The following is a 27,331-nucleotide window of genomic DNA, read 5'->3' as shown; positions in this document are numbered from 1 at the left end:
GTTCTGCCTCTGTGTGAAATCAACAGTAAGAACAATCCACTTTCTAGGTTTTGTGTTTGTTTGTTTTTTAAATGAAATTTTACGGCCAACTTTTAGGTCTTTGTCCACAAAGCACACATTATTTGGCAGGGTATCTGAATTTAACAAATGGTGTCCTTTTCACAAGCATGTTAAAATACTGTCAGTTTTCTGTGTATGGCATTAGTTCCAAAGGCAGCAAAGTGGGGGTAGGGAAAAGAATAAATTAGGCTCAACACTGTAGAAAAAGAAAAGTTTCCCTTTCTCCCAACAGTGTTAATCAGAAAAGGCTGAAATATAGAATATCATTTCTCTTGAATAAAACTGACAGAATATAAATCACTCTTAATACCTCCAGCCCTCCGCAAGAATACAGACGGCACAAGGCAGTCGCTGTTCTACACACACTTTGTATGCTTCAAAGCCTTCCGCTTTGTCTGGCAATTCTGAATAATAGAGGATCCTGAGCCATGTATATGAAACTTGGATTAATGTGCAAGATTTAATCTACAGTTTGCAAGGACCAGGCAAATTCCAAGGGAAATCAAGAGTTTAAGAAGTCTCTCTCCCAAACAGGAAATAGGTCTCAAGTCCAACTTGTAACATATTGCTTATGACACATTTCTTGTTCCAGGTCAATTCTCGCCTACCCCTGCCCCACCACAACTGAAATTAGTGTAGAATGAGAGGGGCCGGAGTTATGTATTAAAGAGTCCCAAGCCTTCATCTGCAGGGTGAACGGAGGGAGATGGGTTTGAAGCTCCAGGAGCAGCTGAGCTTACCAAAGGCTGGGTGAAGTCATAGGCTGCCTCATGCCAGGTGAGACTATCTGGCCCTCTAGCTCAGTATAATCTGTTCTGTCAGCAGCTGTCTATGTTAGATATTACTGACGTTTTGTGAAATGTATGTGTGTGAGAGAGGAACAGAGGAAGAGATTGATTTTGTTCTATATTTACATTACTATTTCATTTTTATCCTTATTCTAAAGCCATACTAGGGTTGTTTATTTGAAGGGGGGGATAAATGAACAAATCATTTTAATTTTTTTCTCGATCTTGGCTAGCATCATAAGAAGGTGGCAGCTGTGGAGGGGCCCAACATTGTTTTCCACCAGGACATAGAGGGGCAGCTGCTATCCTCTACTTCCATGAGCTTACTGGAGGCACTCCAAACAGCTTTCCCCATTTTGAGAAGTTCCGTCTATATCAGTTGAGGAAAGAGTCACATAAGGGCTATAGTACACATCATCTTCGTGGCATAGCTGTGTCTTTAATTGAAGAGTTTTTAAAACAAACAAAAACAAACAAATTACCTAACATGGATAATAGGGAGTTCCATCATTTAGTCCTTGGGCTAGTCCCAATATGGGTAATACTCTCAACCTAACTACTTAAGCAGAAGGGAGGTTTCCTAGTTCAGTTTGCAAGCATGGGGGCTATGATTCAGATTGGGACCACAGCATGGGGCAAAGGGTTTAAGCTCCCTATCAGAATTCCCTTCCAATCCTAATGGGAGCACCCTCTTTGCTTGTAATTTATTTAAAAAGAACAACAACGATTCCCTTAAAAACATAGCTCCATAGCTCCTGTAGCCAGCAGTGGAGGAAGCCCCATAGGGAGGGCACCTGGGGCAGCATGCCCAGGGGTGGGCCAACCACCCACAGGGATGGGGCACACAGCTCCCATAGGGAGGGCCGGGACAAGGGGCTTGGAAGGGACAGAATGGGGCGCGTGGTGCCCATAGGGACGGGGCACACCACGGGGCCTCAGCTGCCCTACAGGTGAGGGGTAGGCAACAGGCGGATAGCACAGAGCCTGAAGGCACCCAAGACGCGTGGCTTGGATGCACTGCAACAGGCCTCGCATTGAGTGCCACCTGCCATTTTGTCACCCCCATCAGGGTGACACCCAGGGCGGCCCACCCCTCGCCCTCTCCTTCCTACACCCCTAACAGTAGCAATTTAGCATGCAGCTTGATCCTAGCTCTGATGTGTGCCAAAACAGTTGCACTAGTACATTGTTACATTATTAAATTTCCTGTATTTCCCCCTAGCATCTCCCACTAATTAATGTGAAAGGAAACTGCATTCAAAAAATATCAGAGCAGAAAGAAAATTTGGGTGAAATATTCTGGATGGGTACAGGATTTTTGTTGTGCTTATCTTATTTTGAAGGTGGCCAACCAGTGTTTGCAAGTGTATTCTCTTTCATTCCACAAAACATCTCTCTGGCTGTCTGCTCCTGCAGCCTTCCCAGTTGCTTGCAAATCAATTAAATCCCAGGGGAATATATCATGAGATAATACATTTTTGTATATCACAAGGTTCAGGCAGCTGGGGAGGCTGCTGAGGGCTGGTGAAATGTTTACTGGAAAGTGAAACACGCAATGAGAAAGGCAAGCTCATAACGGAAACTCAAAGGGGGAAAACTGCCCCCTTTGCCTTTGGATGCCCAAGTCGACCACCCCACATTTCCCTGTTGGTAGACCTGACATCCCAAACCGCCCACCAAAATTCTAATGACATTCTAAAGAGGCTGGATAATTTGGCAGAAAAATAGAAGCTTCATTAGCTGAAGAAGAAAACTTTCAAGAAACTGGGGCACAGATTCTGGATGTTACATGCGGTTCTACGCCACTCTCCTATTTTTTGGCCAGTTTGATGAAATCCTGATTGCAGGAGAAATCTCTTGATGCAAGCAGTCACAGATGAAAGACCGTCCACAGAGATTTTTTTGGGGAGACACAAAAGCCTTTACATGACAAAAAAGTAATTATTCTTCAAAGTTCCTTGAAAGAGGGAGTTTAAGGTATTTAATGATTAAAAACTTGATGTCCTTGAGTACAAGTCAGATAAAGGAATTAGCATGGACCTTAAGGCTGCCAAAATGACAAACATAAAGACTGCAATAATGAGTGTGCCTGAGGTGATTACATTTTCTAATTAGAAGAACACATGTCCCATTTAGGCGTGGTAATCTTGTTCTGCCTTTGACGTCATTTGGGTCGTCCTCAACTAGTAGAAGCTCTTGCAATTTTTAAATAAAGCCCATAGGCAGAAGGCAGAGTCAACTCTCAAAAAGAAAAGGAAAAGAACAGCACCAACCACATCTCTAAACATGAAGTGTGAAACTTCATGTCCAGGGTCCAAATGCAGCTCTGTGGGACTTCATTCATACTACACTGTGATGCAATTTTAAACGGTCATGGCTTCCCCCAAAAGAAGCTGAAAGCTGGAAGATTCAAGACAAAAGAAAGTACTTCTTCTTGAAATGCATAGTTAAGCTATGGAACTCTCTCCTACAGGAGGTAGTGATGATCATCAACCAAGTTGGCTTTAAAAGAGGGTGAGACAACTTCATGAAGGCAAAGGCCATTGGCGGCTATTACATAACTGCAATGCTCTGCCTTCAAAGATGGAGGCAGGAATGCTTCTGAAAACCAGTTGCTGGAAGCTTCAAAAGAGGACAGTGCTATTGTGCTCAAATCCTGTTTGCTGGTTTCCCACAAGCATCTGAGAACAGGATGCTGGATTAGATGGTCCATTGGCATGATCCAGCAGGCTGTTCTTATGTTCTTAGTCCAGCAATATGTTGGGAGGCCACACAGAGGCGTAGCAAGGTTAGGTGGTACCCGGTGCAGAATTTTTTTGTCCCTCCCTCCCATCAATGGCTTGGGGTAGGCTTGGGAGTTGCAGGCAGCGCACCAAATGTCAACCTCCCCCACCCCCAATCGATGGCTCAGGGTAGGCTTGGGAGTTGCGGGTGGGCAGCGCGCCGAATGTCACCCCCCTCAGTGATGACCCCCAAGGCGGACCACACCCCACACACCCCTTCCTACGCCTCTATCCCCATCTCCAGCAATGGGAGGGTCACTTCTTCCCCTGTCCAGTTCACACACCATGCCCATTTCTGTCTGAAGGAAGGACATGGCTGGACTGCTGCTTGGCCAGAGCCTTTCCCAAACCATGACCCTGCGAAGGAAGAAGGGCATTGTATTCTCCTGGCATAGGCATCCACTCTAGAACAGCGGGGTCCTGTGGGCCCTCTCCAATGATTTTTTTCTTGGGCACAGCTCCCTCAATATCCCCCCCCCCGCTCCTGTCTGCCTTTCCAGCTACCTCCCTCCCTCAGTCTGTTGCCTCCCCCCAGCCACACCCCTCCTTCTCCTCATGGCACAGAGCAGCTCAGCAACAGAACAGGGGAAGGCGAGACAGTGGAGGCAGGGGCCCCAATGTGGTAGGGACATAGGGCCCCTGGGGGGCCAGCCCCAAAACTACTGTGGGGACAGCCTGAGCGCTGCTGAGTGCCTGACCAGCTGACCCAGGGAAGGAGGGAGGCAGAACAAGCACATGCCCATGCCCACATCACGACTGGCTGCCGACACGGCAGCGTGATCCCTGGCTCGGAAGGAGGGGGTGAGGGGCTGGGGTGAGGTGAGGTGAGGCAAGGCAGGCCTGCTCCCCACCCCACCCCAGCCCTGTTTCGCTCAGGATGGCGCCACAACCTCCTGGCACATGTGAGAAATGGATTCCCCATGGAATTACCATACCATGACTTTGTGGCCTCGCCTTCTTTTGATATCCACAGCTGCCTATGTGGCCCACTTGTCCTAGGCCCTTGGAGAATAAAGGAAAATAAAAGGAAAGGAAAGGAAAGGAAAATAAAAACAGAGGAAGAGGTCACAGATGGGAAATGTCTGGGGAAACAGTTTGTAAAGCTGCTTCCCGGGTGCTTGGAGGGGGTGGTGCGAGGCATCTGGGCATTTGCAAAACAAGCCAAGCCGTGGCTCTGTGACTCACCTAAATGGAGGGAATTCTGTTCCTGGGCAGCTGACAGAGTCCCTCTTGGCCACATGCCCCTGGCGATGTCGACTGGACTGCTGAACCTAAGCCCAGCCCAGCTTCTGGTCCTCCACCAAGTGCCCCCTTCTAGAACCCACTGCTCTCAACCGACTCTCACCTGCCTCCCCCCAACATTCCACTTCCCTTTCCAAGCCTCCTCCAATCTTCTGTCTCCACCAGAATTCCTCTCTCTCTTCCCCCTCCCTCCCTGCTTGGCAGGAATTCTATTAGCATCACCTCACTTACCATAATGCAAAAACAGAGGAAGAGATTACAGATGGGAAATGTCTGGGAATCCCAAAGTCTAAAGCATAGCTGCCAAGTTATCCCTTTTTTAAAGGGATTTTCCCTTATGCTGAATAGGCTTCCTCGCGAGAAAAGGGAAAACTTGGCAGCTATGCTAAAGGCAGAGACCCTGGCTTATGCCTCACAGCAGGACTCAGGATCCATCCTGGACCTCAACCTTTCCCAGTTCCCTTTCTGTGTCAAATTAAAGATTATAAGCCCCTTGGGGCAATGGGGCAGGGACCTGTTTCTTAAGGGTCACATGCAGTGATGGTGCAAAGAATACAAAAGAAATCTCACTAGGCTCTTACCCCGTGCAAGCTGAAACCCCCTGGACACCTTTCCCTTAAAAACAAAGGCTGTGTACACACCATCCATTTAGGGCAGGGGTAGGCAACCTTAGGCCCAGGGGCCGGATGCAGCCCAATTGCCTTCTCAATCCGGCCCACGGATGGTCCGGAATCAGCGTGTTTTTACATGAGTAGAATGTGTCCTTTTATTTAAAATGCATCTCCGGGTTATTTGTGGGGCATAGGAATTCATTCATTTCCCCCCCCTCAAAATATAGTCTTGCCCACCACATGGTCTGAGGGACGGTGGACCAGCCCATGGCTGAAAAAGGTTGCTGACCTCTCATTTAGGGCTCCTGCAGCATGAAAAGGGGCTAAGGCTGCAAGGCTGCATTACGGATAGGCAGGAACTCGGACCTTAGAAATACAATTGGCAGAGAGGGCTCTGTGTAAGGTCCTTCTCCCTGCTCTCCTTGAGAGAAAGGAGCACATTGTACTTCGTGTTCCCCTCTCACTTCCTTGGACCCTTGTTGGATGCAGACATGCCTCCTCCACAGGTGCCTGGGGTTGGTTATCTTGAAATGTCAGAATTGTTGACAAAAGTTGGGTGTCACCCCTACACTCTGCAAGATGCCAGGGGGATCCAGGCAGTCTCACCCAAGATCCATGTTCCTTTGGAGAGAAGAGACACGGCAGAGATTGTCATAGCTCTCTTAGATGGGTTTGTTCACCCATTTGCACTTTCTGTCTGCGTGGAGGGAGTCCGCATCTGACAGCCTGGTCCTGTCAAGAGGGGCTTGTCCCCCACAGCAGGGCAGCCCTGGGCTCCCAGGTATTTCTCCCAGGCTCTCCAATGACCCCTTTTGGCATGTTCCTGTCTCTATATCAGGTGAGGCCCTGACTTGGAAATAAATCTGAGCCTGTGCTTTCCCACTGACTTCCAATCTTCCCTTCAATACATCAGTGGTGTCCAAACTTTTTTCAAAGAGGTCCAGATTTGAAGTGAAGAGCCGGCCAAAGGGCTGACCAAAGTTCTTGAGCTTTTTTTTAGGGTTGAAGTTGTTGAGCTTTTTTAGGATTTTACCTCAGGAAATAAACTGCCACAGGCCCCCCGAAATGGACTTTGGACATGCCTGCTCCAGGTCATCAAAACCCTACCATTTATTAATCTCTGGGGTTTAGGAGTGTCCCCTGCAAATCCATAACAGTATTTTGCCTTCGTAGCTTTTACTTCTACCTTTGCTATGAACCAATGTATGGTAAGAAAGTAAGGAAGGCTTATTTTTAAACTTCTCAGCTTGTGGCCTGATTCTTTCTGAAGTGGGCAGCTGATTTCATAGCTGGACTTCCTCCAAACAAGATTTCGCAGCCAAATTCCTAAGCATTCAGTTTCGCTGTCCAGGAGGGGATTTTAAACCTCTGTCATCTCACATTTGTGGGTATCTGGAGGGATAAATTTCCATTGACATATACTCTTCTACCTGTTAAAACCAATTCACACAGTGGCAAGATCTTGAAACTTTGGGAAATTCTCTTGAAAATGATCTAGATGAACATGTTTAGGAATGATGAGTCTGTAGATTGACATTTAATGGAATGACCCCGTGACTTCAAGGTGTGATGTGTACACAGCCTTAGATTTAAGAGAACAGAGGCATGGAAAGGCCATATTGTTCAACCTAGTAACCAACCAGATATTCACAACAGTAAATATAATCTGGGGGCCACAGCTGAGGACCTGCCAAGCTATCAACAGCTGTGGACAAGTCAAGCCAGTTAGCCAAGTCACGTGCACCACCAGTGAAGGGTGATGCTAATAATAATAATAATAATAATAATAATAATAATAATAATAATATTACCTTCACAGTTCCTATTCATGCTGAGTGATGGGCAAGTATCTTGGCAAGAATCTCACCATCATCTGACAGGCATCCCTCTTGCAGGGCACTATAAGGCTGGCTTGCAAAGTGGGACTTTGTGACATCAGCTGGCAAACAGGAGCCAGGCTGCTGGGTTGTCAGGCAGCTGAATTAAGAAAAATAAAACCAACAGGGCCAAAGGGTGCTGAGATGAAGCCACCGTGGGTCAGGCCAGAGTGTGCTGTTGGGGTGTGTGGTTGTGCCTCCCTGATGTCAGGATTGAAGAACCCTCATATCAGAATCTCCCACTGTCTGAAGAGCACATTCCAGCAGAGGCTGAAGAGAGGGAGGAGGGAGAGAATGGAATGCAGGTTGCCAGGGAAACAAGCAGACAGGAACTAGGTGTAGGGTCAGGTGATGGAGCGAGGGAACCTGCAGAAAGTGACAGCTTGTCAGAAAGGGAATCTGAACCAATCAGCCACAGACTTCGCTGGAGGGAAGGCTTACAAGACAGACAGACAGACAGACAGACAGACAGAGAGAGAGAGAGAGAGAGAGAGAGAGAGAGAGAGAGAGAGAGAGAGAGAGAGAAGCACAAGAAGAAGACATACTTCCGTTGCTTCTTCCGTAGTAAGGGAAAGGGAAACCAGAGCCCAGTTGAGTCATCTTAGGCTGTTATGGCGGTTGCTTGGGAGCGAGCTGCCGGACTTTCTGTTTGTTCTTTGCAATAAATCATCCTTTTTAATTAGCCAGACTCTTGTGCTTTAAATGTCGCTGATACCCTTGTTCTGCATCTTGCTCCCCTGCCCGTTCCTTTGGCTGCTTGATAGAATCATAGCATGGCACAGTTGGAAGGGATCCCAAGGGTCATCTAGTCAAACCCCCAGCAATGCCAGGATGCTGCCCACAGCCAGCCCTGGCTGGGCTCCAAACTCCGACCATCTTCTTACCAGCCCAGACCCCTTGCAATTCTGCATGGGGTGGAGATAGGGAAGAGAGAAACAGTTTGTGCTCTCTCTCTCAGGACATTGACCTGAGAGCCACACCATGTCAATATCTCAAGGGCCAGCACAGGGAGGAGGGAGGGAGCTTGTTTTCTCCTGCTCCAGAGGCCCTCAGGACCTAAAGCCATGGCTTCAAGTTACAAGAAAGGAGATTATGACTCAACTTCAGGAAGAACTTTCTGACAGTAGAGCTGCTTGACAGTGGGAAGGAATCTCTTGGAAGGCGGTAGACTTTATTTCCTTGAAGGTTTTTCAGCAGAGGTGGGATGGCCACAGTGGCGGAGCAGGCCAATCAGGTACCTGGGGCGGTATGCATGTCCTGTGCCCAGGGGCAGGGCCAGCTGGGGCAGGATGCTCCACAGGGCCTCAGAGGAGTCTGCCCGCCTCCTCCCACTCAGCTGCCCTACAGCTGAGGGGGAGGGAGTGGGCGGACCATTTGGGGCAGCGTGGAGCCTGCGCATGCCCAAGCCACCGCGCCACTCCCAGGAGAGACGCATGGCTTGGGTGCGCTGCAGGCCCAGCGGTGAGTGGTGTCTGGCATTTTGTTACCCCCCTTACTGGTGACACTCAGGGCGACCCGCCCCCCACTGCAACCCCCTTCCTCCGCCCCTGGGGCCACATGCCCCCCAGAACTGCAGTACACTAATACACATATGCCAAGAATCTTTTAAGAGGTGCCCTGGAAGTGTGATCCCTTTGAGCTTGGGAGATTTAATATCACAGCTTCGAGCGCATAAAGAAACATGCTGACACATTTTCCTCCCACTCTGAGCAGCTGCTGGCATTATGGAATTAGGTAATGCATTGGTCAAGCCTTGTGCTGAACCACTTCATCAGAAAAAAGCCCAGCACTTGATTGTTTTCACAATCCCCATTGCTGCAAAGTTGTGCTCTTTACAAACAGCTCGCCTTGGTGGGTCTGGCGAGATCAGAGATCAGCTCAAGAAAGAGAAAGGGAGATCATGCTAACAACATTTACTGCATGTCAAAGACTCCATGACACTCTTTGGTAATACCAGCGGAATGCATGGGATGCAGAACAGCACTGATTCAGTACTGTTCACTTCCTCACTTACCCTCACCAGCCTTATTCGTTTCCTTTTATAGCTGTTTAAGTAGAATCCGATTGACTCTTTGGCTCACTTTCAAACCCTCAAATGCTTTGAACTGCATGGCTACTTTGCAACACCAGGATACAAGATCTGCAGTCGATGCCCCCACCCTTGGTTCCAAGGGCTGATCCTCAGGCATGGAAGAGATTTTTTTGTCATTATAGATAGGGGGGAAGAAAGAAAGAGACAAAAACATTGCAATTCCAACTCCTGGTGTAAAATGCCACAGAAAACTGGAGTTTTTCAATCTTCCTGACATTTTGTTACCTGTTAATGTTTGTGTTGTATATTATCTTTCGCATGCAGGGGCATAGGAAGAGGGGGGCGATAGGGGGGCGATAGGGGTGCTCCGTCCCGGGCAGCGCAATCTCGAGGGGGCCATCGCAGCTGCCCTCCACGCCCGCACTGGGCGCCATGCCCCCAGAATGCATGCCAGCCCCGCCCCCGCCTGCTCTCCACCACTGTTCGCATGATGAAATGCTACTTCTGGAAATTTCGCAGAATCTAATGGAAGTGTTTCTGTGTTGTTTCCAGAAAAGAAAAGAAAAATCCATTTGCAATCCTGGAAGCCTGGAATATCACATGATTTTTGTGCTGTAAGTTCCCCACAATTTTCATGGATCATACCCCCACCACTCGTATATGGATCATACCCCCACCACTCGTATATGGATCATACCCCCACCACTCGTATATGGTATGTGGATGGTATTTTTTAAATATTTCCTGGTGAATCAAGGGTGGATGGAAGTGAGCATGTGTGAAAATGGTGGGGGAGCGGCGACACATCTGATGATATTTGTTGCTGTGTTGGGCAACCCCTACTGATGTGAATGAAATTCAGCACAGCTTGATGGCATGTTGGTCAAAAAGCCACAGTTCCAAAGCTCAGCAGGTACTGCAGTGGAAAAGGCAAGTTAAAGATCAGGGCAGAAATGCTAGCATTATAACCAATAAAAAACAAAACAAAAACCCACATAATGAAATAAACTCCCCGTCTGAATGTAGCATTCTTCAGGATCTGAATTTGCTCATGGAAGGGTTTGGCTTCCTCCATTTACAGGGCATACAGCTGCTGCCAACTTCACTCTCACTGCAGTGGATCTGCCCACTAATACCTGAGAAGATTCTAGCTGGGATTCAGGGCTGTCTCTACCATGAGACAGAGTGAAGCGGTTTCCTCAGGTGGCAGGCGCTGTTTGGCAGGAAATGTGGCAAAGTTTTTGAGAACAGAGTGGTGTGTCTGGCCAGCATCCTCTAAGCTGGCCTGCTACATAGAATTGTAGAGTTGGGAAGTGTGGGATGTGAAACACATAGCAGTCAAGTACAACATTCCTAGAATGGACATGCTAGGAGATGCTTTGTATCAGCCTTCTAGGACAAGACTTCTCTCTGCATGTGACTAGAGGCATGTATGGTCTAATCTGGCTCTCTCTGCCTGGGAACAAGAGCAAGGCACACCTCTTTCTCTTTCAGCTCTTCTCCATTTTGTTTTTCTACCATGTTTCTCCAAAAATAAGACACCGTCTTATATTTATTTTTCCTAAAAAAACCACACTATGGCTTATATTCAGGGGATGTCTTATTTTTTATTAAGTATGGTACAGTTTAACCTACAAGGTTAAACTGCCTATCACTATGGCTTATTTTTGGGGTATGGCTTATATTCCTTGAATGCCTAAAAATCCTGCTATGGCTTATTTTATGGCTACGTCTTATTTTCGGAGAAACAGGGTATGTTTTTCTTATGGGATAGTTCCACTTGTGTATATACTTTTGTAACATAAGTCTGCCTTCAGGAATCTAACTGTGAACTGAATGAATGTGAGTAAACTACTTTTATATTGACTTTAATAAGATTGTCATGTTTATTCTTTTTAAGAGGGACAAAAAGGGCTTCTACCAGGAATCCTTATTTAGAGGCTAAAACTAGCCTGCAACAAGCAAACCACTGTGTATTTAAAAGATGAATGTTTAAACTCTGCTTAGATATAGAACTTGCTAATGGAAGTTAGGAAGGATATCATTAAACAATATATCATCTCCTGCCTCCCTGAACATTCCCACAGAAAGGACCCCGAGGGTCGTCTAGTCCAACTGTCTGCATCACACAAATCCTGCCCACAGCCATCCCTGGTTGGGCTTCAACGACCAACCTTCTGGTTAACAGCCAGGCAAACTGACCCACTGTGCATACAGTGAAGTGAAAGACTCTGACCTGTCCGTAACACTGAAATAATATTCCATTTCCTGTCTGATAGTTACTCTTCATGGAATGAATAGATATGAGGCACTACCTTGTCCTTCACTTCAGATGGCAAAAATGTCTTGGGCTTGCCCTGCTCAGACTCATAGCTGCCAAGTTATCCCTTTTTTAAAGGGATTTTCCCTTATGCTGAATAGGCTTCCTCGCGAGAAAAGGGAAAACTTGGCAGCTATGCTCAGACTGGTCCCTGGGATCATATCAGATTGATTTGACTGTCCTTTAGTCTGTTTCTGAGTTCTGTGTTTCTGAGGTTAGTCTATTTCTGAGTTCTGTGTTTCTTATTGGCTTACCAATAAGAACTTAAACTGGGGCAGGAACCTTTTTCAGCTCAATTGTCATGTTTCCTTCAGGGTAACCTTCCAAGGAGGCACAGGTCAGAGACAGAAGTGGAACAATGAATGCTAGTTTACACTTTACTCTTTCTATCTGTCACGCTTCTCTATCCTCCATCAAGAAGTATTATCAGAGTACAAGGAAAAACATCCCAGCCAGATCTGGAAAAGGGCCAGTGATGGGGCGTGGCCTAGGAAGAGTTATGAGGGCCAGATCAAGAAAGCTGAATTTGCCCCCTGAGTCTAAGGTTCCCCACCCCTTTCTTGTTCGGCTTAGGACCCAGGTGCCATTAGTAACACCGTATCCCACATCAACCTGCTAATATCAGGTTAATTATCCCATGCTGCCTTCCCAGTGTCACTGCCATATTTTGTTATGTGCAAATGGCTTTAGATACCTATTAGGTCCATAAATTAATTAAGGGTGCGGGTGGCGCTGTGGGCTAAACCACAGAGCCTAGGGCTTGCCGATCAGAAGGTCGGCAGTTCAAATCCCCGCAACGGGGTGAGCTCCCATTGTTCGGTCCCTGCTCCTGTCAACCTAGCAGTTCAAAAGCACGAAGTGCAAGTAGATAAATAGGTACTGCTCCAGTGGGAAGGTAAACAGGGTTTCCGTGCACTGCTCTGGTTCGCCAGAAGTGGCTTAGTCATGCTGGCCACATGACCCGGAAGTTGTATGCCGGCTCCCTCGGCCAGTAAAGCGAGATGAGCGCCGCAACCCCAGAGTCGTCCGCAACGGGACCTAACGGTCAGAGGTCCCTTTACCCTTTACCTTTTTAGATCCATAAATTACCATATAGCATATATTCAACACAAAAAACAGTGACAATTTGTTGTTGACAAAGGACAGCTGGGAATATACCTTCAGTAGCTTAGGGCCTCATCCAGCCTAAATCCAGCCCTGCTGCCAGCTTGAGGTGAGGTGGGAAGTGACCCGAAACCGGTTCACCTGTTACAGAACTCCCAGTTCAAGGACATTTGCTGGGCACCTGTGTAGCTATTTGGGGGGCATGTGAAAAAGACAGTTTTAAGTTTTCTGTTATTTTTAATAACTCCAGACTTAATATTGTTTTTACTAGATTTTATGCTATTTGTTTTGCATTGTTTCAAGCCACCTTGGAATCTTGTGATGGAGGACCCTATACACATTGATTAAGTGTTTCCTCTACATGTTTGTTTAATCTCATTTTGGAATGATACTTGTGTGTCAAACTGATGTGCAGGCCCGGCTCTAGGTGCAGTCCTGGTGGCGCAGGGCGCCAAAGCCGCGCAGAAGCCGTACTGCACGCTGCGAGGGCGGGGGCGCCGGAGCGATCTCCGCGCCTCAGCGCCAGGGCGCCCGACCTGCTCGAGACGGCCCTGCTGATGTGTGACTAGAGTGGAGCTGTACTGAGTAGCCTGACCCCAGCCTCACATATGCTGAATAACCTCCATGCCTGGGACTCATATATGGTGCACCTGCAGCGGTGGGGAATTGCTACGTGTGGGTGCATATGCACAGACTTCTATGTAATCTAGAACTCATGAGTGTTACAGTTATCAGGTGCAAAACAAGTCATGCCAAAATGAAATTGTATAGCCACTATTAGAGCAAGAAAGTGGCTGTTTGGGGCACATACAGAAAATATCCCGCTGGTTTTGTGGCTGTGAATACCATTAAAAGGTACAAGCAGCATCTCCCAATAATTTTGGGGAATGGGATGTTCACAGAGTGTAGGATGTAGGATGTAGGGCAGGGCAGGGAGATAACAGTCCCAATTCTCTTTCTCCATCTGCAGAAAGAAATAAACTATACCATTTGCTACAGCAAAACTTTTTTAATTGCATGTTTTGAGGTCTTTAATCTAAAGGGACCATTTAAATGTGAGATTTCCTTGCAACAAAGAGAGTAATCATGATAAATGCATCCTTCCCACTATTATTTTTCCTTGTAACTCCTGGACTTATCCATGCACAAGATCTTTGCGGAGGCCTGGAAAAATGACAGGGTTGCAATGAGGGATAGAGAAGCAATGAGTGGGGCACAGAGAGAGGGGGAGGGAGGGAGGGAGAGGAGTGTCCTGAGGACTCATAGGGTGCAATTTGTGGGCTTCAACGTCTCAAAAGTTAGTCTCTGTGGATGTTTGGAATATAACCATCATTCTTAGAGTACATCAGCCCTTCACAATGAATACCACATTAATACAGTAATGAGGCAAGCAGGGATGGGGCCTGTATATAAGTTTGTATGTAAGAAGAAATCTCCTAGCATTAAAACCACAAGGCAAAGCCATTTCCCCTAATTGCAAACCTATGCAGTGGAGCACCTGCCAATGGGAGCAAAATGGTGCCACTCAAAAATAAAGCAGGGGTTTCTTTCTACATAGCCTACACGGGAAACCCTCTAGGTATGCAGTATATAAGTTTGCAAATCAAAAGGAAAACAACACCAGCACCTAAGCAGCTTGGCAGGTGCTTGTGATTTTCTAGGGTATATTGAATGTTTAGGTAGCATTGAGGGGAAACAGAAGGAGTGGGAGATTATTTTCTGATTTAAACTATCCTTAATTTTTGAATACTCAAACCATATCCCCATGCTTTATTAACGTATAGACAGACAGACATAAAACCCATCAGGTGTTTATTAAGGCTAGAACAATTGACTGTTGTGACTTCTTCACCCATCAATATGACTAGAAGCTAATGATGAGAAAGCTGCATTGGATTCCATAAGGTCATGAAAGATTGCATTTTTTTGCAGTGGGCAAGACTCTCACGGGATTTGTTGTGTGGGTGGGGGCTTTGCTTTCTACTTGCAAAGCTGCAGGGCATCAGCCTTTGAAGCACCACTTCTGAGCCACTGTGAACCCTTCTCTGTGGTGCCTGCAATGCACTGCTTAATCATGTGCTCTGGCTGCTGCTCTCCCTTAGGAATTTGGCCCCTTATTATTCCTGGCATATATTTTTTTGTACCCTCATTAGGCTTAAGAGGCCCCATCAGATAAAAATACTATTTCCAAATCAGCCTGATTGAGGCAATCAAGCTGCTTGCGCAAGGCTTTTTAAAAATCCTTCATTAGCCTGAAGGATCCCTTTTTATATGAATGCTGCAGCCAAGGAAACTCATTGACCAACTCACATCAACCCTAAAGAGCCAAAATGATGGGGCTGAAAGGGTTCAGAGATGGTTACATAGACTGAAAACTATGCCAGTCAAACCACTGGAATTGTTTTGAATGTGTTCATCAGAATACACTTCCTTTAGGTCTGCATATCCACAACTTGATCTAAAACTTCTGGGTTTACACAGCCTCCAACATTTCACAGATGAAAATAGACGTGCATTTGCAATGCTCTTAAGATGTTACAGCTTATTGATCCTCCAGAACATGGCTAGGGTTCCATCAGCTAGCAGTGCCCAAGTAGGGGGCAGGAAAAGGATGGAGAAATCCCATTGCTTAAGTACCAGGGTGATGAGGAGTAGTCATCACTGGGGCTGTGTCCAGGCCCAGGCCCTGCAATCAAGTCAGCACACCCTGGACCAACCCAGAGACTACCTGGCCCACAATGGACCCATCCCCAAAGCAATTCAGGGGCAAGGCTAAGGGTTTTTTAAACCCCATTTTCAACACATGGCCCTGAGACAGGGATGGGAAAGCTATGGTTTTCCCAGTAGTGATGAATGGAAGTGAGAGCTGGACCATGAAGAAGGCTGGTCGCTAAAGAATTGATGCTTTTGAATTGTGGTGCTGGAGGAGACTCTTGAGAGTCCCATAGACTGCAAGAAGATCAAACCTATCCATTCTTAAGGAAATCAGCCCTGAGTGTTCACTGGAAGGACAGGTCATGAAGCTGAGGCTCCTATACTTTGGCCACCTCATGAGAGGAGTAGATTCCCTGGAAAAGACCCTGATGTTGGGAAAGATGGAGGCACCAGGAGAAGGGGACGACAGAGGACGAGATGGTTGGACAGTGTTCTCGAAGCCACCAACAGGAGTCTGGCCAAACTGTGGGAGGCAGTGGAAGACAGGAGTGCCTGGCGTGCTCTGGTCCATGGGGTCCCGAAGAGTCGGACACGACTAAACAACAACAACATGACTTGTAAAGTGGAAGAAGAGGGCTTTAAATGTTTAGTTGTTTAGTCAGACACGACTAAATGACTAAACAACAACAACGGGAGCTCCTTAGGCTTAATTCAGACCAATGCAGACAGGAATGGGAGAGAGACACAGTTTTGATTTCTGGAAGAAGTACAGTTATTTCTTATAAGACACTGATCCTGTACAGGAGACACACAAGCTACTGCATGCAACTATTTTGGATGTATCACTATTGTTTTTGTTCTGTTTTGAAAAAAATGTTCTGCAAGTAAAGTTTTGAATAACATTTATGGGTCTGGACATAGTTTATTCCAAATAGAGTCATTTTTATGCATCCAGTTGCTTCAAGCTGTGCAATTCTAATATATGCAATACTACCAAATCAATGTTGTACTGTTTTCCATATCAGCTTCTTCCTGAAGACAGGTTTAAGCAATGTAGTATCCTGATGAAAAATGAATGCATGCCTATGTTCTACCTCCACTGCTGGGTGCAGTATATCTTTGAAACTGAATGCCAGTTACTGGGATTCATAAGTGAGGAGAGTAGTGTTATGCTCAGCTCCTCCTTTCAAGCTTCCCATAGGCAACTGGCTTGCCACTGTAAGAACAGGATGCTGGAGTAGATGGGCCATTGGCCTGATCCACCCAGCTGTTCGAATATTTGTGTCAGGGGCCGTGCTCAGGAGGGCTGTACTGAGGAAGAATGGTGGGAGCCACCCCCTCCCCCTGATCCTGATCCTGAATCTTCCCAGGAGCAGGAGGACAGTATAGATTTGGAATAGTGGTTTGCAGAGGGACATAGTTTAGAAGGCAGAAGCTGGGAAATACTGGATGGGGAACAGCTAGAAAAAGAAACACTGGAAAAGAGAGAGTTAATAGATTCACAGTCTCTGGACAACATTCAACCACCATCCCCAAAGACACGGAGAGCTCAGAGAGTGTTAGTATAGAAAGCACAGAGGGTACAAGCTCAGATTACAAGATGTAGGAGTGACGTAGATTTAATAGGGATGGGGGAGTGAACTTTAATTGGGAGCACCGCCATTTCTAGGAGAAATGTTCTTTTCTCTCTCACTGTGATTATTAAGTAATCTAACTGGCAAGACATTTTTTCATTTGATCTTATCATTCACGGCCACGGGGGAGGAAGCCGATTCCCCAAAGCCTGACAGTATAATGATATATTTGGTTGAGTTTTTTTCCACCCATTGTGAACAAGGGGTTTACTCATCGTGATAAAAGTGGGTCTTCTCTCCTCCACCCCAACAATTACGAATCCATGTTTCATGGTACTAAACCTCTTGAATATTAAAAGAGCGTTGTACATAAAATCACTGCTGAGTGGACATGGACAGTGAGAATCAAAAACAAATATTAACAAGTTATCAGCTAGAAATAAATAACAGAAAGACTGTTGGGTGACTGACGCAAACAAATTTTCAAGCCTACTTTTTTGTTTTTTGTTTTTTAAATAATTTTTATTGATTTTACAGGAAAACACAATACTTTAAACACAAAATATACAAACAAAAATAACAAGAAAAAAAAACATTACAAAAAAAATAACAAACACAAAAATCAAAATACCAAATCCTTTTCCTTTAACATTGTATGAGGGGACTTCCTCGAGTTCCCTCTATCTGCGGTTCATTTCCCCTTTATCTTTAGCAATTTCCAATTCATTGATTAAAACTCCTTACAATTTCAAATATCTCATACATCAATTTACTTCACAAAATTCTCAAACCCGCAGTTTCCATAAACTTCTAAATTTAATCTCAATATACAAGATGGCCATATTTTTTTAAATAAACTTTGAAATCTTTCCACTCTTCTTCTGTCGCTTCTTCTCCCCAGTTGCGTATTCTCCCGGTCATCTCAGCCAGTTCCATGTACTCCATCATTTTCATTTGCCAATCGTCCACTGTTGGTAATTCATGGGTCTTCCAGTTCTTGGCTAATAATACTCTTGCCGTCATCGTAGCATACATTAAAAAAATAACATTTTTCTTGGGAAATTCAAGCCTACTTTTGGGGAGAAATGTGAAATATACAGACCTACCTTATTAAACAAGTTCTTCAAAAAAGAAAAGAAAAACACCTACCACTGTGTGTAGAGATGTACAGATTTTCTGCATGCCGCCAGTGACAGTAGAAAGAAAGTTTTAGTTTGCTAGCACGCAACAAAATCTGCAGGCATTCTTCAATGGGGATAAGGACAGCAGAGCCACCTAGCTGTTTTCTTTATTGAGTGTGACCTTGCAAGTGAAATTGACTTTGGGAAATAATTCATGATTTTGCAATGAAAAAATCTAGAAAAACAAAGCTTTGATGTCAACTGGTTTATTTATAAAGTGTTTGCAGCCATATTGGTCCATTGGAATTGTTGTGGGGTGGGGAATCAAAATGTCAACAGGATAACCTTTAAAAAAAACCTTTCATTCTATAGTCAGCAACTCTTCTGCAATATAATGGCTATGTTAAACCGAAACAGCCACCGCTGAAGCAACAACAAGAAATGGTGATGTCTTGGGCCATGGTACTGTATAACATTCCCCTTTAGCCAACATTAGTAATAATATTCATTCATTCATTCATTCATTCATTCATACCCCACCCATCTGGCTGGGTTTCCCCAGCCACTCATGTGTACAGCTGAACATGTAAAAAGTGGTGGCATACCTCTCAACTTGGATACATGTGTACCACTGTATACAATGGGGGTTCTTGATTGCATGAAAGCTGAACATGCAAAGGGACCTCTTTTAGGCATTCCATTGAATGTGTGGGTGTTGAAGCATGACCAAGGGAGTCGGGGCTGTCCTGTCCATGAGGCAAAGAAGTGAGGAGAAGTGGTTGTGGAATCCAGAAGCTGCCACCACATCACCCCGGTAAGTGAGGGTTTAGCCTCAGATGGATAAATGGGACAGGCTACCCCTGAAGGGAGAGTTTCAATATCAGAGGACTTAGCTGGTGAGCAGGGCAGTCTCGAGCAGGTCGCGCGCCCTGGCGCTGAGGGGCGGAGATCGCTCCGGTGCCTTCGACCTCGCAGGGCGCAACATGGCTTCCGCGCGGCTTTGCCGCGCAGCGCCCGGCCTACCAGCCCGGCGCCCCGCACCACTGGGATTCTACCTAGAGCCGGCCCTGCTGGTGAGCATGCCTCTGCTTCTCATGCACATGTTGAGATAAATGTCCATGCTCTTGTCTAAGATCAACGCCAACGTCTTTAAATTCTGTTGTATATTTCTACTCTGCAATAGACTGGCTTCCATTGATTTTAATTTTTTTAATTGGTTTTGCTCCTTAGTTAAACATATATGGAGGGGAGAATGGATTGTCCAATATGTGACTTTGCATTCATGTACATGTGCTTACTTATGCATGCACTACAGACAATATGTATTCGTCCCCATTCAGTGAGTTCAGTAATGGCAGCTTTCCCCCCAAATTCAGGTTGTGTGTCAATTGAGTCCTATTATTATTATCATTATTATTAATAATAATTAGTTAATTAATTTATACCCCACCCATCTGGCTCCCCCACCACTCTGGGAGGCTTCCAACAAATACCGAAATACATTAAAATATCACAGCTTAAAAACCTCCCTAAACAGGGCTGCCTTTAGGTATTTTCTAAATGTTTATCTCCCTGACCTTCGATGGGAGGGCGTTCCACAGGGCGGGCGCCACTACCGAAAAGGCCCTCTGCCTGTTTCCCTGTAGCTTTGCTTTTCGCAGTGAGGGAACCGCCAGAAGGCCCTCGGTGCTGGATCTCAGTGTCCAGGCTAAACGATGGGGGTATACAGGACCGAGGTAGTTTAGGGCTTTAAAGGTCAGCACCGACATTTTGAATTGTGCTCAGAAACGTTTTTGTTTTGCTTCTACCAAGTGTTTGTATGAAAATGTGTACACTGGTTGATTTGTACAGGGCAACTACAGTGTATACCAGCCTTCCTCAACCTCGGCCCTCCAGATGTTTTGAGACTACAATTCCCATCATCCCTGACCACTGGTCCTGCTAGCTAGGGATCATGGGAGTTGTAGGCCAAAAACATCTGGAGGGCCAAGCTTGAGGAAGTCTGATGTATACCCATATAGCAATTCATGTGTACAGTACAATGGTTTCACAACTTGACTATTTGTGTACACAGGAAAATGGTTTGTACACTCACCAAACATAATATGTGGCAACTCTTAATGTAATGAGATTTCTGAGATGGTATTCTTTGATTGGTATCATTGTTACAGCCTGCTGGAGAGTTATAAGAGTGCCTGTTTGTCCTTCTTTGGCAGGAAATATCATCATCTTCACAAGGAGAATATGAAACATGAATGAGAATATATATATATATATATAACACTATAAATTCCCCACACCAATGCTTTTGATGCTGTGTCATATCAGGAGCCTTGCCTGCATTAACCGGAGTAATGGCCTCTCGGAAAAGATATTAACAAGAAATTTTCCTCTTGGAGCTGGTGGCATTAAGATGAGATGCCCTGGCTATTACACTGTCAATTTGTTTAATGATTATTAGAGAAGTAGGTTATTTCTATTAAAGAGAACTGACAGACTGCCCATTAGATATAGATGCATGTTTATTAAACTGGAAACTGGGAAGGAACAGAGCCGACTGGGTTATTTGCTTCCAAGTTTCGGGCTAACCTCTTTATTTTCTAATCTAGAAAGTTCAGGTGTCTTTTTTCTTTCTTAAGTGACGTGAAAGGAAAGTGTTTATCCACATGACTTTTATGAATATATGGAAGGATACTAAAGGTAGGGGTTTATTTTAATCTGAGTGCCAAAGAGGATGGAGGATAATAAGAGGGTTCTAACAGAAACTGGGAATGATGTTCTTATTGAGGAGGAGGAGGAGGAGGAGGAGTTAAATTTTCAGCTGAAAATTTGTCTCTTATTTTTCTTTGCCATTTGATGGATGAGTGGACAGGAGGGGGCAAACTGGCACCTCCAAAACATGGGAGGGGGAAGGGAAAAAATAATTAACTAACATTTTCAGTCAGGATTCGTCTTATTTTACTTTAAACCACAGCATTCTCTCAAGACACCTCTTTTCTTGTTCTGTACAATGCCCTAGTAATGACACTATAGCACAATTCCAAGGTGAAGTTTTAGATGTGTTTCCTAAGCAGGTTTAGAGAGCAAAGACCCCTTTGCTCTTCCCCACACCATAGACCCATATTTATCCAAATGAGATATAAAGGAGGACTGGGATCCTTTATCTTCATTAATAATAGTTAAATTTTCTGCGCTCCTTGAAAACTTTGCAGAGTATGTCCTTCTGACAATAAACAGCTCATCAATATATGCCCATTATGCTCTACAGGAGCTTTATGGGATGGGGGTCACATTTTTGATGACTTCATCTAGGAGCCATAAGTGATTTAGCCAGTGCTTTTTTCCTGGGGGTACGCAGGGATATGCATACCCCTAAACATTTTGTGAATTTTGTACTTTTGTCCATTTTCTGTATTTATTTTTCCTGATTTGAACTATAAAATGGTGGTTTTCTTTTATATATATATATATATATATATATATATATATATATATATATATATATATATATATAATTTTATTGGTTTTTCCAGCATAACATCTCATAAACATCAAATCAAATATTTAGCTATCACAGCCTAAGACTTCCTTCAACCCGTCTAATGATTTTCTAAAATTATTTCTAATTCTGCATTTTATTACTATAATTATTGCTATAAATCCAAATCCTAAACAAATTCATACTTAATTCCTTTTGCAGTAATTTATATAATTCTCCTCACAAACTTCTTGTAACCCTACAAGCGATGTCAATTGATTACAATTGGCTTTCAGATACATCACGCACTTCTTTCAGTCCTTCAGGAAAGTCTGGTCCTGCTGGTTCCGAATTTCCCCCGTTAGTCTCACCAACTCGGCATAGTCCATCAATTTTGTTTGCCACTCTTCTTTCGTCGGTATTTCTTCCTGTTTCCATTGTTGGGCTAAAAGTATTCTTGCTGCAGTGGTTGCATGTAAAAACAGGGTTTTTTAATATCATTCTTGTGGATTTCTGTACCCACAATGCCAAGCAGAAGAGCTTCTGGTTTTTTGTTTTTGTTTTTTTGCAAATGATGCTTTTCAACATTTTAAAAAATTTCCAGAAGTCTTTTACTTTTTTGCATTCCCACTACATGTGATAAAATGTACCCTCTTGAGTCAAAATGAGAGTACCCCTAAACATTTTTTTTTAGAAAAAAAGAATTGGATTTAACTGAAGAGGAGGCAGAGCTCTGCCCTTGCTCTGCCCTTGACAATGTCCCTATGGTGAATGCAAAGGCACCAGCTTCTCCAGGAGATTGAAAGGGCCCAGCAGTGGTGTCACAATGGGGGTGTGGGGGGCAGTGAGCCCCGGGTACCATGTCAGGGGGGGTGACAAGAAGGCAGCCATTGTGCTGCCACAGCCGCATGTGGAGGATCCTCCGTTCGTGGCTGCAGCCATGAGCAGAGGATCCTGGCAATGGCGGCAATCTGCTAAGTACAGCGCATGTGTGGCATCGCTCTGTGCAGTGCATGCATCGTACATAGCGGCACACATGTGCACCTTATGTAATGACACCTTCATTCGCCCCTGGGCCCGATGTCACGTCATGAGGAGCCGGGGGGGGCGAGCCAAATGCCCTCTGAACACCAAGGGGTCCCAGTCCCCTGGAAAACAATTGGCGTGCCCAAAACATCTTGGCCCCCAGGAGTCAGTGCCTATGGGTGAATTGGAGATCTGGAAATGGATGGAAAATGAGCTCTTCAGTCTCATAGAATCATAGAATTATAGAGTTGGAAGAGACCACAAGGGCCATCCAGTCCAACCCCCTGCCAAGACCATCAAAGCATTTTTGACATATGGCTGTCAAGCCTCTGCTTAAAGACCTCCAAATAAGGAGACTGCACCACACTCCTTGGTAGCAAATTCCACTGCCGAACAGCTCTTACTGTCAGGAAGTTCTTCCTAATGTTTAGGTGGAATCTTCTTTCTTGTAGTTTGAATCCATTGCTCCGTGTCTGCTTCTCTGGAGCAGCAGAAAACAACCTTTCTCCCTCCTCTATATGACATCCTTTTATATATTTGAACATGGCTTTCATATCACCCCTTAACCTTCTCTTCTCCAGGTTAAACATACCCAGCTCCCCCACCCTTCCATCTTCTGGTGCAACCCTTGCCACTGTCACTGACAGCCTGTGGCATTGTGAAGCATGGTAACTGAAATAATAGAGCTACCTTTCCATCTCCTGCTATTAAACCCAATTCACTTTTAACTAGTAATAATTAGTTTTTTTTCTGGGTTTGTGCTGTGAGCCTTTTACTTACCATACAGGAGAAACTTGGGCCGTGGGATCTCTCATATTCTTATAATGTGTATCTGGAAAGGAAAATTTCCCTGCTTCGCTGTAAGCTGCAAAAATGTAGGTTAAATACAGCCAAGGAAGGATAAAGAGCATGCACACCACACTAGGGTACTCTAATAGCATTTATGTCTCCACAAAGATTACCTCAAATCTCTATTTAGCATAGTAAGACCAGCCTTTGAAAGACTAGATCAAAAATAATTCAACGGCAGAGGAGATAACACAGAGCATTGGGCTACACTGGGGGGGGGCAATGTGGTATCCTTTAGCTCAGGCATCCCCAAACTTTGGCCCTCCAGACGTTTTGGACTACTATTCCCATCATCCCTGACCACTGGTCTTGTTAGCTAGGGATCATGGGAGTTGTAGGCCAAAACATCTGGAGGGCCGCAGTTTAGGGATGCCTGCTCTAGCTCCTGTTGGACTACCATTCCCATCTGCCCAAACCAGCATGGCCCATCACCAGGGATGGTGGGAGTGATGGTCCCACGACAACTGGAAGGCACCACATTGGCTTTATTACATTATATAACAGCTGGCAGTGATTTCCCTATAAATCCAGGTAATGGCTAAAATAAAAACTGTGCCTAAAAACGGAAGAACATCTTTGTGGAATTGTGTGTGTGTGTGTGTGTGTGTGTGTTTGAGTGAGAGAACTTTTAGTTATCTATTGTCTTCCTAATAATAATAATAATAATAATAATAATAATAATAATAATATATTATTTATACCTCTTGGCACTGGACCTCAGTGTCCGGGCAGAACGATGGAGGTGAAGACGCTCCTTCAGGTATACTGGACCGAGGCCATTTAGGGCTTTAAAGGTCAGCACCAACACTTTGAATTGTGCTCGGAAACATAGAGGGAGACAATGTAGGTCTTTCAAGACCAATGTTACGTGGTCTCGGTGGCCGCTCCCAGTCACCAGTCTAGCTGCCACATTCTGGATTAGTTGTTGTTTCTGGTCACCTTCAAAGGTAGCCCCACGTAGAGGGCATTGCAGTAGTCCAAGCGGGAGATAACTAGAGCATGCACCACCAGGGCTGTCTCGGCCATTGACTCTAGTGGTGTTGGGCACCAGGGCGCTCAGGGGTGTTGAGGGGCGCCCCAGCAAGTGGCCTCCCTTTTCCCTCCACCAGCCGTGCCACTCAGGGGAGAGCAGGGAGAAAGCGAGTGGAGCAGGGGCTCTAGGACCCTGTTCTGCTCTGCAGCGCCAGGGTCATCCCTCACCCCGGCGCTGTGTTTCATTGGTAGAGGCGACACCACATGGCAGCAGCTCTACCAATGAAATGCAGCGCCAGGGTCATCCCTGTTGGCGGGAAGGCTCAGATGCCTTCCCACAGTCTGGGGCTCTCTCTGCTGGCTCCATGGCGCCCATGGCCTCCGCTGCCGGTGGGAGGGCTCCGATCGGACTGCAGGAGCGGGACTCTCCCTCTGGAGCTCCCATCTCCACAACATCTCTAAGGGTTGGCATCTCCTCCTGAGCCTCAGTCCCACCTTCCAGTGGAAGCTGCCAGGTGCTAGGTGTTCGAGAGCCGTCTCTCGGATCCACTAGGCTCTCCGCTGACCCCTGGTGGTCCCCTGGCAGTGCCACCCATCCTCCAACCACCTCCAGACATTCACACAGGACCTTCACCACCTGCACTGGTTCTGATTTGAAAGAGAGGTAGAGCTGTAGCCCTACCTGTATCCCTAACTGTAGTAAAGGCACAGGACCTTCCATCCTAACCATAGAGAAGAAAGAATTTGAAGGGAGGGTTGCCAGCATATTTGATTGTAGACTCCTGCCCACAATTGTGCAGGGGCATAGCATGGGGAGGTCAAGTGGGGCCATAGTCCCAAGCACATTATTTTGAGGGTGCACAAGGCAGCTGCCCCAACCCAGAGATCCCCACATTCCGCTGAGGGTTTATGGGCCACAAAGCCTGGTCTGGCCATCGTGTCTCTGCCCCCCTCGCTGACTGGCTGCCCAGCCAGTATTGGGGGGATGTGTCTGCCAAGGGCCATGCCAGCCGGCTGGGCTCCTCCCTGTGTAGGTGGGCAGGCAGCACAGTGCGGCCCTATGGATCCTCTGTTCCCCACACCTGCCCGACGGTGGCAAAGGTTGGGCTGGCCTGGTGGGTTTTGTTCACCCTCCACCCCCAGCTCCTGGTCTTTGTCATGGGCCAGGAGTCAGCTTCACCTGCTGAGCAAGCAGCCTGAAGGAGCAGAGGGTGAAGTGACTCCACCTGCTGCTGATCAGCCTTCTTGCTCCTGATGAGTACCAGCAGGCTCCAGCTTTCTTAAGCAGGGTTTCCAGCCTCAGTCAGTTGCTGGAAACAACATTTGCTGTTCCTGACCAGATCTTGCTGCTTCTTGTAATCTAGGACCAGGGGTGGAGCTACCTGCTCCAGCACCCAGAGCGGCGCGAGGGCGGGGCTAGCCGGCCCACATGGCAAGCGTCCCTAGCCGCCTGCACGGTGAGCATGGGGGGGGGGTGCGGCGCAGCATGGTGAGCGTCCCTAGCCGCCTGCCACTCATGCAGCGAGCATCGGGGGCATGGCTAGCTGCCTGTGGCAGCATCATCCCTAGCAGCCAACCACCAGCGCAGCAAGCGTGGGTGGGTGGGTGATGTGGTGATGTCACCCACCTTCACGGCTAACACCCAGTGCACCCACCTTCCTCTGCCAGTGTCTAGGACCCTTGTCTTTCTTGACCCCCAGAACGTCTGACTTTGTGAACTGAGATACTCCTGACCTTAGGACTGGCCTGGACCTTGTGTATGGCCTCTGCCTCCAGGCAAGTACCCTCTGAGACTCGGGTGGCTGGCTTCTCCCTCCACTGAGCTGTGCTGTGGCTGGCAGCACAGGACTATGGCAGTCTTGCCTTCTGTACGCATGCATGCGGACACCCCGGGTGCTAACAAAGGATGCAACACCACTGCAATTGGGGACAAGAAGGGGGAGGAGGGGAAGAAGGGTGAGAATGAGTGTACACACCTGCTTCCACAAACAGAACGTAAGAATGTCTCAATAGGGGCGCATTGAAACATGGGGAGTATTGTGTTGGTTTTCCTGATTGTGGTAGTAACCTTTGGTCCCCTTTTCTAACGATCCTTTCACACTGCAATACCTGTTGCTTTATGGACCTGTGGCTTTTTGACCAATATACCAGCATGTTGTGGTAAACTTCATTCACACCAGTAGATGCAGTGCGCCACAGTGGGATTGGACAACGTCGCTACTCCCCCACCCTTTTCACACATGCATGGTTCTCTTCCCCCATGAAAATGGCAGAAAAGAACCGTGTGCCGCCGTACTGTCCCAAATTTTGTCACTTCACTTCTCCAATTTTGTGGGTTAACGTGGTTGGGAAACGGATTATTTATGGAACCAATTAACATGGAAAGGAGCACAAAACTCCCACCGTATTCTGCTAGATTTTCAGAAGGGGCTCTTCTGTGTGAAAGCTCAGATATAATGTGGAAAATAACAGTTAGGGAGACATTGGGGAAACAAAATAAACTGCTGTGTGCATGCAACCTAGGGCTACATCCATATCATTCAAACACATCACAACATGTTTGTAACACTATTTCTGCAGTGTTATCAACATTAATTGTAATCATTATCATTATGAAGTTGAACGCCTTGTCTCCATCACTGCAATCTGATTGGCTTCATCCCCATGTAGCCACCAGGTACATACACACACAAACACACATTCTGCCACAGGCCTGGGAATAATGGCTGGGGAAAGGAGAGGCCTGTGGAAAGTCCCAAAGACTAGAGAGGTCTGGAGGACCCATTTGTCCTCACCTGAGGTTCTGCACTCTTATTCAGATGTGGGCAGGGTCTCCACC

At 46.2% G+C, this 27,331-nt stretch overlaps 1 long non-coding RNA gene across 2 annotated transcripts in view; it reads right to left on the bottom strand.

The window, feature by feature from the left end:
- LOC148683483 (uncharacterized) overlaps positions 1-7,642 on the bottom strand; it is a 39,362-nt gene extending 31,720 nt beyond the window's left edge. For both annotated transcript variants that reach the window (XR_015947031.1, XR_015947032.1), the window contains exon 1: positions 7,296-7,642. This is a non-coding gene — a long non-coding RNA (uncharacterized LOC148683483). The remainder of the gene's footprint in view (positions 1-7,295) is intronic.
- Between the last annotated feature and the right edge of the window lie 19,689 nt (positions 7,643-27,331).

The sequence above is a fragment of the Zootoca vivipara genome, chromosome 14 (assembly GCF_965207765.1).
Source record: "Zootoca vivipara chromosome 14, rZooViv2.hap1.1, whole genome shotgun sequence".
Taxonomy (NCBI): domain Eukaryota; kingdom Metazoa; phylum Chordata; class Lepidosauria; order Squamata; family Lacertidae; genus Zootoca; species Zootoca vivipara.
This window is presented reverse-complemented; position numbering and strand designations above follow the sequence as displayed.